The following is a 16,859-nucleotide window of genomic DNA, read 5'->3' as shown; positions in this document are numbered from 1 at the left end:
TTGTCTGTTGACCTCTGGATGTCTCTCCGTTCTCTTCGGCTTGCGTTTCATCCTCCCACGGTATCCATTCCTCTCCAGTACAGCTTGGACATGGGCCAGTTCACCGTCCAGGTGCTCAGGGTCACATAAGTCATGTGCCCTGTTCACCAAGGACGCGATCACAGACTGTAGGTGCCTTGGGTGATGATGAGAGGATGCCTGTAAGTATCTGTCGGTATGCGTAGGTTTTCTGTATACAGAGTGTGCCAAGGTGCCGTCCGATCTCACCATCAGTTTGACATCCAGAAAAGGTAAGGACCTGTCACATTCTATTTCATATGTGAATTTCAGCCTTGCGTGGATGGAGTTTAAGTGTTCGTTATAACTCTTGACGGTGTCGTTATTCCCCTTTAAAATGCAGAAGATATCGTCCACGTACCTCTTCCACATTCTTATAACATTAGGCCCCGACTCCAGTGCTAACTCCTCAAAATGCTCCATCCAGATGTTAGCGATTACTGGGGCAACTGGACTACCCATTGCCACTCCATCTACTTGGAGAAAATACTGTCCTTGATATATGAAATAGTTTCCCTCCAAGCAGTGCTCCAGTAAAGTGATATACTTTTCCGATATGTTACATTCCTGTAGTTTCTTTTTGATGATGTCCAGGCATTCTATTAGTGGAACGTTGGTGAACAAAGATTCCACATCAAAACTCACCATAATCTCATCTGGTTCCAGTCTTATACCCTTGACAATATCAATGAAATGGCGAGAATCTTTTACATAGGACGAGGTCTTTCCAACTAGCCCCTGGAGTACGCTTGTTACATGTTTTGCGAGATCATAGGATGGCGAACTGATCTGACTAACAATTGGTCGCAATGGCACATTGGATTTATGTACCTTTGGTAATCCATATAGCTTGGGCGGTTGGACTGATTTCGGTCTGTATAGCCGATTATATTCATCCTCTTCAAAAAGATCCTCGTGGTCTTTGATGAGGTTTCGTAGACGACGAGTGACCCTGGCAGTTGGATTATATTTAACTGGCTTATATATCTTCCTGTCTGCCAGCAGCGCTTTCATTTTGCCATCATACTCCGAACTGTCCATAACTACAGTAGCGTTACCTTTATCAGCTCTTAAAACTAACAAGTTTTCATTATCACGAAGAGCCTTCAATGCTTGACACTCTGCTGTAGTAATGTTACTTAAGGGTAGTCTGACCTTCCGTAACAATACCGAAATATCTTGGCGCACAGTTTCCGCGTCACTTGACGGTACTTTATTTCGTATTAATGCCTCCTCTACGCTACATATAACGTTCTCGTACGGAATTCTTTTTGGAGTTATAGCGAAATTCATGCCTTTGGACAAAACGCTTATTGTAGGTTGATCTAACACTTCTTTTGATAGATTAATAACCGTTTCCCTCGTCTCCGAAATCGTTTTTGAGGTACTATGTTCCCTGTCATGTCGGCGGTTTTGTCTTGAGATCAATCTTTCCAACTTTCGCTCATGTGTAGCCTTACTTAACTCATATTTCCTAGCTGCTTGCAGATATGTTATACGGTCACATACCTCAAAATCCTCCGGTGACAACAACGTGTTACAATCCTGATGTAAATTATATAAATCACTCTGTATCCAGAAATACTCCTTTTGATGGTTTTTTATCACTCTTCTAAGTAGTTTGACACTTGCGTTGCGGAGAATATCATCGGAATGTGCGATATCCCGACGGGGCGCTAAACGAACACACGTCGGTATTAAGTTTAAATCGCGGCACTTCACTAAAAAGTCCAACGATGTCTCTAAAAATGCACGTCTTTTCCGAACTTTCTCCAGATGTTTTATTTTATTTGCACACTCCTGCCCGTAGCGGTTTGCAATATAATATTTTAAACTTTCGCGTTTTGAATACATATTAACTCACATTATAGACGGGTCTAACGCGAATTATATTCAATTACCTTTATTTACCGACGTTTCGACACAGGTTTCACTGGTCGTGGTCGCGGCTGACTGATTGTCCCAGCAAAATGTCAAAACAGAGATTTGTGCATCTACCCGACGAAAAGTGGATGGAAAAGTTTGGGGTAGACATCACATTTTCAAACCACCCACCACACATAATGTTAATTATTGTCAATAGTCCGACACGCAACACTCACAATATCCACGCACCCGTCCGAAGATAGATCCTTTGGCTTTAGCTTCTGTATCACTGGTTCCCAAGTTGGCGATAAGTTGAAACCATCCTCCCTATTAAAATTCCTGGGGTGTTTCTTGATTTCAATTGCTTCTCGCACAACTCGAGGATAATAATGGCGTTCAGTGGAGACAACTTTTGGTCTATGCAACTCAATCCAGTGATTTGAGCCAGATGTAAGAAGATGTTCGGCGATTGCGGATTTGTGTAATTGGCGATTTTTAACTGCCGCTATGTGCTCTTTCACCCTCTCTTGCACGCTCCGTTTAGTTTGTCCAATGTACACACTTCCGCAGCTACAGTCTATTTTGTATACGCCCGGATTTTGGTACGGAATGACATCTTTTGGACTGCGCAACAGATCTGCTACTTTGAATAACGGCTTGTATACAGTCTTGATGGAGAATTTCTTAAGTACTGCTCCAATTTTGTCCGTTATTCCTTTCACATATGGTAGAAACGCTGGTTGTCTGTTGACCTCTGGATGTCTCTCCGTTCTCTTCGGCTTGCGTTTCATCCTCCCACGGTATCCATTCCTCTCCAGTACAGCTTGGACATGGGCCAGTTCACCGTCCAGGTGCTCAGGGTCACATAAGTCATGTGCCCTGTTCACCAAGGACGCGATCACAGACTGTAGGTGCCTTGGGTGATGATGAGAGGATGCCTGTAAGTATCTGTCGGTATGCGTAGGTTTTCTGTATACAGAGTGTGCCAAGGTGCCGTCCGATCTCACCATCAGTTTGACATCCAGAAAAGGTAAGGACCTGTCACATTCTATTTCATATGTGAATTTCAGCCTTGCGTGGATGGAGTTTAAGTGTTCGTTATAACTCTTGACGGTGTCGTTATTCCCCTTTAAAATGCAGAAGATATCGTCCACGTACCTCTTCCACATTCTTATAACATTAGGCCCCGACTCCAGTGCTAACTCCTCAAAATGCTCCATCCAGATGTTAGCGATTACTGGGGCAACTGGACTACCCATTGCCACTCCATCTACTTGGAGAAAATACTGTCCTTGATATATGAAATAGTTTCCCTCCAAGCAGTGCTCCAGTAAAGTGATATACTTTTCCGATATGTTACATTCCTGTAGTTTCTTTTTGATGATGTCCAGGCATTCTATTAGTGGAACGTTGGTGAACAAAGATTCCACATCAAAACTCACCATAATCTCATCTGGTTCCAGTCTTATACCCTTGACAATATCAATGAAATGGCGAGAATCTTTTACATAGGACGAGGTCTTTCCAACTAGCCCCTGGAGTACGCTTGTTACATGTTTTGCGAGATCATAGGATGGCGAACTGATCTGACTAACAATTGGTCGCAATGGCACATTGGATTTATGTACCTTTGGTAATCCATATAGCTTGGGCGGTTGGACTGATTTCGGTCTGTATAGCCGATTATATTCATCCTCTTCAAAAAGATCCTCGTGGTCTTTGATGAGGTTTCGTAGACGACGAGTGACCCTGGCAGTTGGATTATATTTAACTGGCTTATATATCTTCCTGTCTGCCAGCAGCGCTTTCATTTTGCCATCATACTCCGAACTGTCCATAACTACAGTAGCGTTACCTTTATCAGCTCTTAAAACTAACAAGTTTTCATTATCACGAAGAGCCTTCAATGCTTGACACTCTGCTGTAGTAATGTTACTTAAGGGTAGTCTGACCTTCCGTAACAATACCGAAATATCTTGGCGCACAGTTTCCGCGTCACTTGACGGTACTTTATTTCGTATTAATGCCTCCTCTACGCTACATATAACGTTCTCGTACGGAATTCTTTTTGGAGTTATAGCGAAATTCATGCCTTTGGACAAAACGCTTATTGTAGGTTGATCTAACACTTCTTTTGATAGATTAATAACCGTTTCCCTCGTCTCCGAAATCGTTTTTGAGGTACTATGTTCCCTGTCATGTCGGCGGTTTTGTCTTGAGATCAATCTTTCCAACTTTCGCTCATGTGTAGCCTTACTTAACTCATATTTCCTAGCTGCTTGCAGATATGTTATACGGTCACATACCTCAAAATCCTCCGGTGACAACAACGTGTTACAATCCTGATGTAAATTATATAAATCACTCTGTATCCAGAAATACTCCTTTTGATGGTTTTTTATCACTCTTCTAAGTAGTTTGACACTTGCGTTGCGGAGAATATCATCGGAATGTGCGATATCCCGACGGGGCGCTAAACGAACACACGTCGGTATTAAGTTTAAATCGCGGCACTTCACTAAAAAGTCCAACGATGTCTCTAAAAATGCACGTCTTTTCCGAACTTTCTCCAGATGTTTTATTTTATTTGCACACTCCTGCCCGTAGCGGTTTGCAATATAATATTTTAAACTTTCGCGTTTTGAATACATATTAACTCACATTATAGACGGGTCTAACGCGAATTATATTCAATTACCTTTATTTACCGACGTTTCGACACAGGTTTCACTGGTCGTGGTCGCGGCTGACTGATTGTCCCAGCAAAATGTCAAAACAGAGATTTGTGCATCTACCCGACGAAAAGTGGATGGAAAAGTTTGGGGTAGACATCACATTTTCAAACCACCCACCACACATAATGTTAATTATTGTCAATAGTCCGACACGCAACACTCACAATATCCACGCACCCGTCCGAAGATAGATCCTTTGGCTTTAGCTTCTGTATCACTGGTTCCCAAGTTGGCGATAAGTTGAAACCATCCTCCCTATTAAAATTCCTGGGGTGTTTCTTGATTTCAATTGCTTCTCGCACAACTCGAGGATAATAATGGCGTTCAGTGGAGACAACTTTTGGTCTATGCAACTCAATCCAGTGATTTGAGCCAGATGTAAGAAGATGTTCGGCGATTGCGGATTTGTGTAATTGGCGATTTTTAACTGCCGCTATGTGCTCTTTCACCCTCTCTTGCACGCTCCGTTTAGTTTGTCCAATGTACACACTTCCGCAGCTACAGTCTATTTTGTATACGCCCGGATTTTGGTACGGAATGACATCTTTTGGACTGCGCAACAGATCTGCTACTTTGAATAACGGCTTGTATACAGTCTTGATGGAGAATTTCTTAAGTACTGCTCCAATTTTGTCCGTTATTCCTTTCACATATGGTAGAAACGCTGGTTGTCTGTTGACCTCTGGATGTCTCTCCGTTCTCTTCGGCTTGCGTTTCATCCTCCCACGGTATCCATTCCTCTCCAGTACAGCTTGGACATGGGCCAGTTCACCGTCCAGGTGCTCAGGGTCACATAAGTCATGTGCCCTGTTCACCAAGGACGCGATCACAGACTGTAGGTGCCTTGGGTGATGATGAGAGGATGCCTGTAAGTATCTGTCGGTATGCGTAGGTTTTCTGTATACAGAGTGTGCCAAGGTGCCGTCCGATCTCACCATCAGTTTGACATCCAGAAAAGGTAAGGACCTGTCACATTCTATTTCATATGTGAATTTCAGCCTTGCGTGGATGGAGTTTAAGTGTTCGTTATAACTCTTGACGGTGTCGTTATTCCCCTTTAAAATGCAGAAGATATCGTCCACGTACCTCTTCCACATTCTTATAACATTAGGCCCCGACTCCAGTGCTAACTCCTCAAAATGCTCCATCCAGATGTTAGCGATTACTGGGGCAACTGGACTACCCATTGCCACTCCATCTACTTGGAGAAAATACTGTCCTTGATATATGAAATAGTTTCCCTCCAAGCAGTGCTCCAGTAAAGTGATATACTTTTCCGATATGTTACATTCCTGTAGTTTCTTTTTGATGATGTCCAGGCATTCTATTAGTGGAACGTTGGTGAACAAAGATTCCACATCAAAACTCACCATAATCTCATCTGGTTCCAGTCTTATACCCTTGACAATATCAATGAAATGGCGAGAATCTTTTACATAGGACGAGGTCTTTCCAACTAGCCCCTGGAGTACGCTTGTTACATGTTTTGCGAGATCATAGGATGGCGAACTGATCTGACTAACAATTGGTCGCAATGGCACATTGGATTTATGTACCTTTGGTAATCCATATAGCTTGGGCGGTTGGACTGATTTCGGTCTGTATAGCCGATTATATTCATCCTCTTCAAAAAGATCCTCGTGGTCTTTGATGAGGTTTCGTAGACGACGAGTGACCCTGGCAGTTGGATTATATTTAACTGGCTTATATATCTTCCTGTCTGCCAGCAGCGCTTTCATTTTGCCATCATACTCCGAACTGTCCATAACTACAGTAGCGTTACCTTTATCAGCTCTTAAAACTAACAAGTTTTCATTATCACGAAGAGCCTTCAATGCTTGACACTCTGCTGTAGTAATGTTACTTAAGGGTAGTCTGACCTTCCGTAACAATACCGAAATATCTTGGCGCACAGTTTCCGCGTCACTTGACGGTACTTTATTTCGTATTAATGCCTCCTCTACGCTACATATAACGTTCTCGTACGGAATTCTTTTTGGAGTTATAGCGAAAGGAGTTATATCATTAAAGGGGAATAACGACACCGTCAAGAGTTATAACGAACACTTAAACTCCATCCACGCAAGGCTGAAATTCACATATGAAATAGAATGTGACAGGTCCTTACCTTTTCTGGATGTCAAACTGATGGTGAGATCGGACGGCACCTTGGCACACTCTGTATACAGAAAACCTACGCATACCGACAGATACTTACAGGCATCCTCTCATCATCACCCAAGGCACCTACAGTCTGTGATCGCGTCCTTGGTGAACAGGGCACATGACTTATGTGACCCTGAGCACCTGGACGGTGAACTGGCCCATGTCCAAGCTGTACTGGAGAGGAATGGATACCGTGGGAGGATGAAACGCAAGCCGAAGAGAACGGAGAGACATCCAGAGGTCAACAGACAACCAGCGTTTCTACCATATGTGAAAGGAATAACGGACAAAATTGGAGCAGTACTTAAGAAATTCTCCATCAAGACTGTATACAAGCCGTTATTCAAAGTAGCAGATCTGTTGCGCAGTCCAAAAGATGTCATTCCGTACCAAAATCCGGGCGTATACAAAATAGACTGTAGCTGCGGAAGTGTGTACATTGGACAAACTAAACGGAGCGTGCAAGAGAGGGTGAAAGAGCACATAGCGGCAGTTAAAAATCGCCAATTACACAAATCCGCAATCGCCGAACATCTTCTTACATCTGGCTCAAATCACTGGATTGAGTTGCATAGACCAAAAGTTGTCTCCACTGAACGCCATTATTATCCTCGAGTTGTGCGAGAAGCAATTGAAATCAAGAAACACCCCAGGAATTTTAATAGGGAGGATGGTTTCAACTTATCGCCAACTTGGGAACCAGTGATACAGAAGCTAAAGCCAAAGGATCTATCTTCGGACGGGTGCGTGGATATTGTGAGTGTTGCGTGTCGGACTATTGACAATAATTAACATTATGTGTGGTGGGTGGTTTGAAAATGTGATGTCTACCCCAAACTTTTCCATCCACTTTTCGTCGGGTAGATGCACAAATCTCTGTTTTGACATTTTGCTGGGACAATCAGTCAGCCGCGACCACGACCAGTGAAACCTGTGTCGAAACGTCGGTAAATAAAGGTAATTGAATATAATTCGCGTTAGACCCGTCTATAATGTGAGTTAATATGTATTCAAAACGCGAAAGTTTAAAATATTATATTGCAAACCGCTACGGGCAGGAGTGTGCAAATAAAATAAAACATCTGGAGAAAGTTCGGAAAAGACGTGCATTTTTAGAGACATCGTTGGACTTTTTAGTGAAGTGCCGCGATTTAAACTTAATACCGACGTGTGTTCGTTTAGCGCCCCGTCGGGATATCGCACATTCCGATGATATTCTCCGCAACGCAAGTGTCAAACTACTTAGAAGAGTGATAAAAAACCATCAAAAGGAGTATTTCTGGATACAGAGTGATTTATATAATTTACATCAGGATTGTAACACGTTGTTGTCACCGGAGGATTTTGAGGTATGTGACCGTATAACATATCTGCAAGCAGCTAGGAAATATGAGTTAAGTAAGGCTACACATGAGCGAAAGTTGGAAAGATTGATCTCAAGACAAAACCGCCGACATGACAGGGAACATAGTACCTCAAAAACGATTTCGGAGACGAGGGAAACGGTTATTAATCTATCAAAAGAAGTGTTAGATCAACCTACAATAAGCGTTTTGTCCAAAGGCATGAATTTCGCTATAACTCCAAAAAGAATTCCGTACGAGAACGTTATATGTAGCGTAGAGGAGGCATTAATACGAAATAAAGTACCGTCAAGTGACGCGGAAACTGTGCGCCAAGATATTTCGGTATTGTTACGGAAGGTCAGACTACCCTTAAGTAACATTACTACAGCAGAGTGTCAAGCATTGAAGGCTCTTCGTGATAATGAAAACTTGTTAGTTTTAAGAGCTGATAAAGGTAACGCTACTGTAGTTATGGACAGTTCGGAGTATGATGGCAAAATGAAAGCGCTGCTGGCAGACAGGAAGATATATAAGCCAGTTAAATATAATCCAACTGCCAGGGTCACTCGTCGTCTACGAAACCTCATCAAAGACCACGAGGATCTTTTTGAAGAGGATGAATATAATCGGCTATACAGACCGAAATCAGTCCAACCGCCCAAGCTATATGGATTACCAAAGGTACATAAATCCAATGTGCCATTGCGACCAATTGTTAGTCAGATCAGTTCGCCATCCTATGATCTCGCAAAACATGTAACAAGCGTACTCCAGGGGCTAGTTGGAAAGACCTCGTCCTATGTAAAAGATTCTCGCCATTTCATTGATATTGTCAAGGGTATAAGACTGGAACCAGATGAGATTATGGTGAGTTTTGATGTGGAATCTTTGTTCACCAACGTTCCACTAATAGAATGCCTGGACATCATCAAAAAGAAACTACAGGAATGTAACATATCGGAAAAGTATATCACTTTACTGGAGCACTGCTTGGAGGGAAACTATTTCATATATCAAGGACAGTATTTTCTCCAAGTAGATGGAGTGGCAATGGGTAGTCCAGTTGCCCCAGTAATCGCTAACATCTGGATGGAGCATTTTGAGGAGTTAGCACTGGAGTCGGGGCCTAATGTTATAAGAATGTGGAAGAGGTACGTGGACGATATCTTCTGCATTTTAAAGGGGAATAACGACACCGTCAAGAGTTATAACGAACACTTAAACTCCATCCACGCAAGGCTGAAATTCACATATGAAATAGAATGTGACAGGTCCTTACCTTTTCTGGATGTCAAACTGATGGTGAGATCGGACGGCACCTTGGCACACTCTGTATACAGAAAACCTACGCATACCGACAGATACTTACAGGCATCCTCTCATCATCACCCAAGGCACCTACAGTCTGTGATCGCGTCCTTGGTGAACAGGGCACATGACTTATGTGACCCTGAGCACCTGGACGGTGAACTGGCCCATGTCCAAGCTGTACTGGAGAGGAATGGATACCGTGGGAGGATGAAACGCAAGCCGAAGAGAACGGAGAGACATCCAGAGGTCAACAGACAACCAGCGTTTCTACCATATGTGAAAGGAATAACGGACAAAATTGGAGCAGTACTTAAGAAATTCTCCATCAAGACTGTATACAAGCCGTTATTCAAAGTAGCAGATCTGTTGCGCAGTCCAAAAGATGTCATTCCGTACCAAAATCCGGGCGTATACAAAATAGACTGTAGCTGCGGAAGTGTGTACATTGGACAAACTAAACGGAGCGTGCAAGAGAGGGTGAAAGAGCACATAGCGGCAGTTAAAAATCGCCAATTACACAAATCCGCAATCGCCGAACATCTTCTTACATCTGGCTCAAATCACTGGATTGAGTTGCATAGACCAAAAGTTGTCTCCACTGAACGCCATTATTATCCTCGAGTTGTGCGAGAAGCAATTGAAATCAAGAAACACCCCAGGAATTTTAATAGGGAGGATGGTTTCAACTTATCGCCAACTTGGGAACCAGTGATACAGAAGCTAAAGCCAAAGGATCTATCTTCGGACGGGTGCGTGGATATTGTGAGTGTTGCGTGTCGGACTATTGACAATAATTAACATTATGTGTGGTGGGTGGTTTGAAAATGTGATGTCTACCCCAAACTTTTCCATCCACTTTTCGTCGGGTAGATGCACAAATCTCTGTTTTGACATTTTGCTGGGACAATCAGTCAGCCGCGACCACGACCAGTGAAACCTGTGTCGAAACGTCGGTAAATAAAGGTAATTGAATATAATTCGCGTTAGACCCGTCTATAATGTGAGTTAATATGTATTCAAAACGCGAAAGTTTAAAATATTATATTGCAAACCGCTACGGGCAGGAGTGTGCAAACAAAATAAAACATCTGGAGAAAGTTCGGAAAAGACGTGCATTTTTAGAGACATCGTTGGACTTTTTAGTGAAGTGCCGCGATTTAAACTTAATACCGACGTGTGTTCGTTTAGCGCCCCGTCGGGATATCGCACATTCCGATGATATTCTCCGCAACGCAAGTGTCAAACTACTTAGAAGAGTGATAAAAAACCATCAAAAGGAGTATTTCTGGATACAGAGTGATTTATATAATTTACATCAGGATTGTAACACGTTGTTGTCACCGGAGGATTTTGAGGTATGTGACCGTATAACATATCTGCAAGCAGCTAGGAAATATGAGTTAAGTAAGGCTACACATGAGCGAAAGTTGGAAAGATTGATCTCAAGACAAAACCGCCGACATGACAGGGAACATAGTACCTCAAAAACGATTTCGGAGACGAGGGAAACGGTTATTAATCTATCAAAAGAAGTGTTAGATCAACCTACAATAAGCGTTTTGTCCAAAGGCATGAATTTCGCTATAACTCCAAAAAGAATTCCGTACGAGAACGTTATATGTAGCGTAGAGGAGGCATTAATACGAAATAAAGTACCGTCAAGTGACGCGGAAACTGTGCGCCAAGATATTTCGGTATTGTTACGGAAGGTCAGACTACCCTTAAGTAACATTACTACAGCAGAGTGTCAAGCATTGAAGGCTCTTCGTGATAATGAAAACTTGTTAGTTTTAAGAGCTGATAAAGGTAACGCTACTGTAGTTATGGACAGTTCGGAGTATGATGGCAAAATGAAAGCGCTGCTGGCAGACAGGAAGATATATAAGCCAGTTAAATATAATCCAACTGCCAGGGTCACTCGTCGTCTACGAAACCTCATCAAAGACCACGAGGATCTTTTTGAAGAGGATGAATATAATCGGCTATACAGACCGAAATCAGTCCAACCGCCCAAGCTATATGGATTACCAAAGGTACATAAATCCAATGTGCCATTGCGACCAATTGTTAGTCAGATCAGTTCGCCATCCTATGATCTCGCAAAACATGTAACAAGCGTACTCCAGGGGCTAGTTGGAAAGACCTCGTCCTATGTAAAAGATTCTCGCCATTTCATTGATATTGTCAAGGGTATAAGACTGGAACCAGATGAGATTATGGTGAGTTTTGATGTGGAATCTTTGTTCACCAACGTTCCACTAATAGAATGCCTGGACATCATCAAAAAGAAACTACAGGAATGTAACATATCGGAAAAGTATATCACTTTACTGGAGCACTGCTTGGAGGGAAACTATTTCATATATCAAGGACAGTATTTTCTCCAAGTAGATGGAGTGGCAATGGGTAGTCCAGTTGCCCCAGTAATCGCTAACATCTGGATGGAGCATTTTGAGGAGTTAGCACTGGAGTCGGGGCCTAATGTTATAAGAATGTGGAAGAGGTACGTGGACGATATCTTCTGCATTTTAAAGGGGAATAACGACACCGTCAAGAGTTATAACGAACACTTAAACTCCATCCACGCAAGGCTGAAATTCACATATGAAATAGAATGTGACAGGTCCTTACCTTTTCTGGATGTCAAACTGATGGTGAGATCGGACGGCACCTTGGCACACTCTGTATACAGAAAACCTACGCATACCGACAGATACTTACAGGCATCCTCTCATCATCACCCAAGGCACCTACAGTCTGTGATCGCGTCCTTGGTGAACAGGGCACATGACTTATGTGACCCTGAGCACCTGGACGGTGAACTGGCCCATGTCCAAGCTGTACTGGAGAGGAATGGATACCGTGGGAGGATGAAACGCAAGCCGAAGAGAACGGAGAGACATCCAGAGGTCAACAGACAACCAGCGTTTCTACCATATGTGAAAGGAATAACGGACAAAATTGGAGCAGTACTTAAGAAATTCTCCATCAAGACTGTATACAAGCCGTTATTCAAAGTAGCAGATCTGTTGCGCAGTCCAAAAGATGTCATTCCGTACCAAAATCCGGGCGTATACAAAATAGACTGTAGCTGCGGAAGTGTGTACATTGGACAAACTAAACGGAGCGTGCAAGAGAGGGTGAAAGAGCACATAGCGGCAGTTAAAAATCGCCAATTACACAAATCCGCAATCGCCGAACATCTTCTTACATCTGGCTCAAATCACTGGATTGAGTTGCATAGACCAAAAGTTGTCTCCACTGAACGCCATTATTATCCTCGAGTTGTGCGAGAAGCAATTGAAATCAAGAAACACCCCAGGAATTTTAATAGGGAGGATGGTTTCAACTTATCGCCAACTTGGGAACCAGTGATACAGAAGCTAAAGCCAAAGGATCTATCTTCGGACGGGTGCGTGGATATTGTGAGTGTTGCGTGTCGGACTATTGACAATAATTAACATTATGTGTGGTGGGTGGTTTGAAAATGTGATGTCTACCCCAAACTTTTCCATCCACTTTTCGTCGGGTAGATGCACAAATCTCTGTTTTGACATTTTGCTGGGACAATCAGTCAGCCGCGACCACGACCAGTGAAACCTGTGTCGAAACGTCGGTAAATAAAGGTAATTGAATATAATTCGCGTTAGACCCGTCTATAATGTGAGTTAATATGTATTCAAAACGCGAAAGTTTAAAATATTATATTGCAAACCGCTACGGGCAGGAGTGTGCAAATAAAATAAAACATCTGGAGAAAGTTCGGAAAAGACGTGCATTTTTAGAGACATCGTTGGACTTTTTAGTGAAGTGCCGCGATTTAAACTTAATACCGACGTGTGTTCGTTTAGCGCCCCGTCGGGATATCGCACATTCCGATGATATTCTCCGCAACGCAAGTGTCAAACTACTTAGAAGAGTGATAAAAAACCATCAAAAGGAGTATTTCTGGATACAGAGTGATTTATATAATTTACATCAGGATTGTAACACGTTGTTGTCACCGGAGGATTTTGAGGTATGTGACCGTATAACATATCTGCAAGCAGCTAGGAAATATGAGTTAAGTAAGGCTACACATGAGCGAAAGTTGGAAAGATTGATCTCAAGACAAAACCGCCGACATGACAGGGAACATAGTACCTCAAAAACGATTTCGGAGACGAGGGAAACGGTTATTAATCTATCAAAAGAAGTGTTAGATCAACCTACAATAAGCGTTTTGTCCAAAGGCATGAATTTCGCTATAACTCCAAAAAGAATTCCGTACGAGAACGTTATATGTAGCGTAGAGGAGGCATTAATACGAAATAAAGTACCGTCAAGTGACGCGGAAACTGTGCGCCAAGATATTTCGGTATTGTTACGGAAGGTCAGACTACCCTTAAGTAACATTACTACAGCAGAGTGTCAAGCATTGAAGGCTCTTCGTGATAATGAAAACTTGTTAGTTTTAAGAGCTGATAAAGGTAACGCTACTGTAGTTATGGACAGTTCGGAGTATGATGGCAAAATGAAAGCGCTGCTGGCAGACAGGAAGATATATAAGCCAGTTAAATATAATCCAACTGCCAGGGTCACTCGTCGTCTACGAAACCTCATCAAAGACCACGAGGATCTTTTTGAAGAGGATGAATATAATCGGCTATACAGACCGAAATCAGTCCAACCGCCCAAGCTATATGGATTACCAAAGGTACATAAATCCAATGTGCCATTGCGACCAATTGTTAGTCAGATCAGTTCGCCATCCTATGATCTCGCAAAACATGTAACAAGCGTACTCCAGGGGCTAGTTGGAAAGACCTCGTCCTATGTAAAAGATTCTCGCCATTTCATTGATATTGTCAAGGGTATAAGACTGGAACCAGATGAGATTATGGTGAGTTTTGATGTGGAATCTTTGTTCACCAACGTTCCACTAATAGAATGCCTGGACATCATCAAAAAGAAACTACAGGAATGTAACATATCGGAAAAGTATATCACTTTACTGGAGCACTGCTTGGAGGGAAACTATTTCATATATCAAGGACAGTATTTTCTCCAAGTAGATGGAGTGGCAATGGGTAGTCCAGTTGCCCCAGTAATCGCTAACATCTGGATGGAGCATTTTGAGGAGTTAGCACTGGAGTCGGGGCCTAATGTTATAAGAATGTGGAAGAGGTACGTGGACGATATCTTCTGCATTTTAAAGGGGAATAACGACACCGTCAAGAGTTATAACGAACACTTAAACTCCATCCACGCAAGGCTGAAATTCACATATGAAATAGAATGTGACAGGTCCTTACCTTTTCTGGATGTCAAACTGATGGTGAGATCGGACGGCACCTTGGCACACTCTGTATACAGAAAACCTACGCATACCGACAGATACTTACAGGCATCCTCTCATCATCACCCAAGGCACCTACAGTCTGTGATCGCGTCCTTGGTGAACAGGGCACATGACTTATGTGACCCTGAGCACCTGGACGGTGAACTGGCCCATGTCCAAGCTGTACTGGAGAGGAATGGATACCGTGGGAGGATGAAACGCAAGCCGAAGAGAACGGAGAGACATCCAGAGGTCAACAGACAACCAGCGTTTCTACCATATGTGAAAGGAATAACGGACAAAATTGGAGCAGTACTTAAGAAATTCTCCATCAAGACTGTATACAAGCCGTTATTCAAAGTAGCAGATCTGTTGCGCAGTCCAAAAGATGTCATTCCGTACCAAAATCCGGGCGTATACAAAATAGACTGTAGCTGCGGAAGTGTGTACATTGGACAAACTAAACGGAGCGTGCAAGAGAGGGTGAAAGAGCACATAGCGGCAGTTAAAAATCGCCAATTACACAAATCCGCAATCGCCGAACATCTTCTTACATCTGGCTCAAATCACTGGATTGAGTTGCATAGACCAAAAGTTGTCTCCACTGAACGCCATTATTATCCTCGAGTTGTGCGAGAAGCAATTGAAATCAAGAAACACCCCAGGAATTTTAATAGGGAGGATGGTTTCAACTTATCGCCAACTTGGGAACCAGTGATACAGAAGCTAAAGCCAAAGGATCTATCTTCGGACGGGTGCGTGGATATTGTGAGTGTTGCGTGTCGGACTATTGACAATAATTAACATTATGTGTGGTGGGTGGTTTGAAAATGTGATGTCTACCCCAAACTTTTCCATCCACTTTTCGTCGGGTAGATGCACAAATCTCTGTTTTGACATTTTGCTGGGACAATCAGTCAGCCGCGACCACGACCAGTGAAACCTGTGTCGAAACGTCGGTAAATAAAGGTAATTGAATATAATTCGCGTTAGACCCGTCTATAATGTGAGTTAATATGATATTTGTAAGTTATTATGAATAAGGGGGTTAGTAATTTTCTACTTTTAAATTCTGTGAAGCTATCGATTAAATTCAATGCCGTGATTGCGAGTACTTTGTGAGTACTTATGTTAGCATATTTAGTTTATAGAGCTTCGATTGTGCTCACCTGTGTGGGTACATATGTAATCCAAGAACCAAAAAGTCAAACTCTTGTTTACTTATGTTTACTTTTTTTGGGTGCCTTCACAGTTTAGTGACACAGTGACCACTGCCACTGCCAGCCGTATTCGAACAATGAGATACGTCAAATACTAGATATTGAAACGATATGGATTAGATATGTCAGTGTCAAACAAGTGTCAAAATTGACATTTCTTCAAACAAAAACGTCACTTTTGACACTTGTTTGACACTGACATATCTAATCCATATCGTTCCAATATCTAGTATTTGACGTATCTCATTGTTCGAATACGGCTGTGCGACCAGGCAAATTTTTCCACCGCAAAAGGGACGAAAATATACGAGCCCAATGGAATATACTTTTGGTGCTTCATCCCCGCCTGAGACTCGGCTGCCGCTCCGGCCGCGCGTGCAGTGCGACTGATATGAGAGAGAGCGAAGGTACTGAGGCAGATAGCATCCCAGACCAGGCACCGTTCCCTCTCCCACTGCACTAAAATTAGGCCACCAGGCCGCTTGCCGTCCGTTCTTAATTTAACACATACGGTGGAAAGATTTGCTGGCTATGGATGAGGTCTTGGTGGCTCAGATGGCAGAGCGCTGGAGTATCGATCCAGAGGCCGTGAGTTCGAGTCTCACCCAAGACAGTATTTTTTCCACTTTTAAATTTATTCTAAGCTTATAATACTCGTAGCAGCTTTCGCAGACGTTTGTGCTTGTTAAAAATTAAAATTAACACAATTATTTGTAATACTGATAAAATCTTACTATGCAAACAAGAAACATTGTCCTATAGAAATCAAATAATAAACATTCGTTCCCCTTCGTGTTGACACACGCATTTACTATCCTTGAACTTTGCGTCACGTCCG

At 42.6% G+C, this 16,859-nt stretch overlaps 1 non-coding gene across 1 annotated transcript; it reads left to right on the top strand.

The window, feature by feature from the left end:
• The first annotated feature begins 16,561 nt into the window (after positions 1–16,561).
• On the top strand, positions 16,562–16,634 carry Trnad-auc (transfer RNA aspartic acid (anticodon AUC)). Its single transcript has one exon. It is a non-coding gene; the product is annotated as a tRNA-Asp (tRNA).
• The last annotated feature ends 225 nt before the right edge of the window (positions 16,635–16,859 follow it).

The sequence above is a fragment of the Cydia fagiglandana genome, chromosome 21 (genome assembly GCF_963556715.1).
Source record: "Cydia fagiglandana chromosome 21, ilCydFagi1.1, whole genome shotgun sequence".
NCBI classification, from domain to species: domain Eukaryota; kingdom Metazoa; phylum Arthropoda; class Insecta; order Lepidoptera; family Tortricidae; genus Cydia; species Cydia fagiglandana.
The sequence above is the reverse complement of the archived record's forward strand: the minus strand, read 5'-3'. Positions and strand labels throughout refer to the sequence as shown.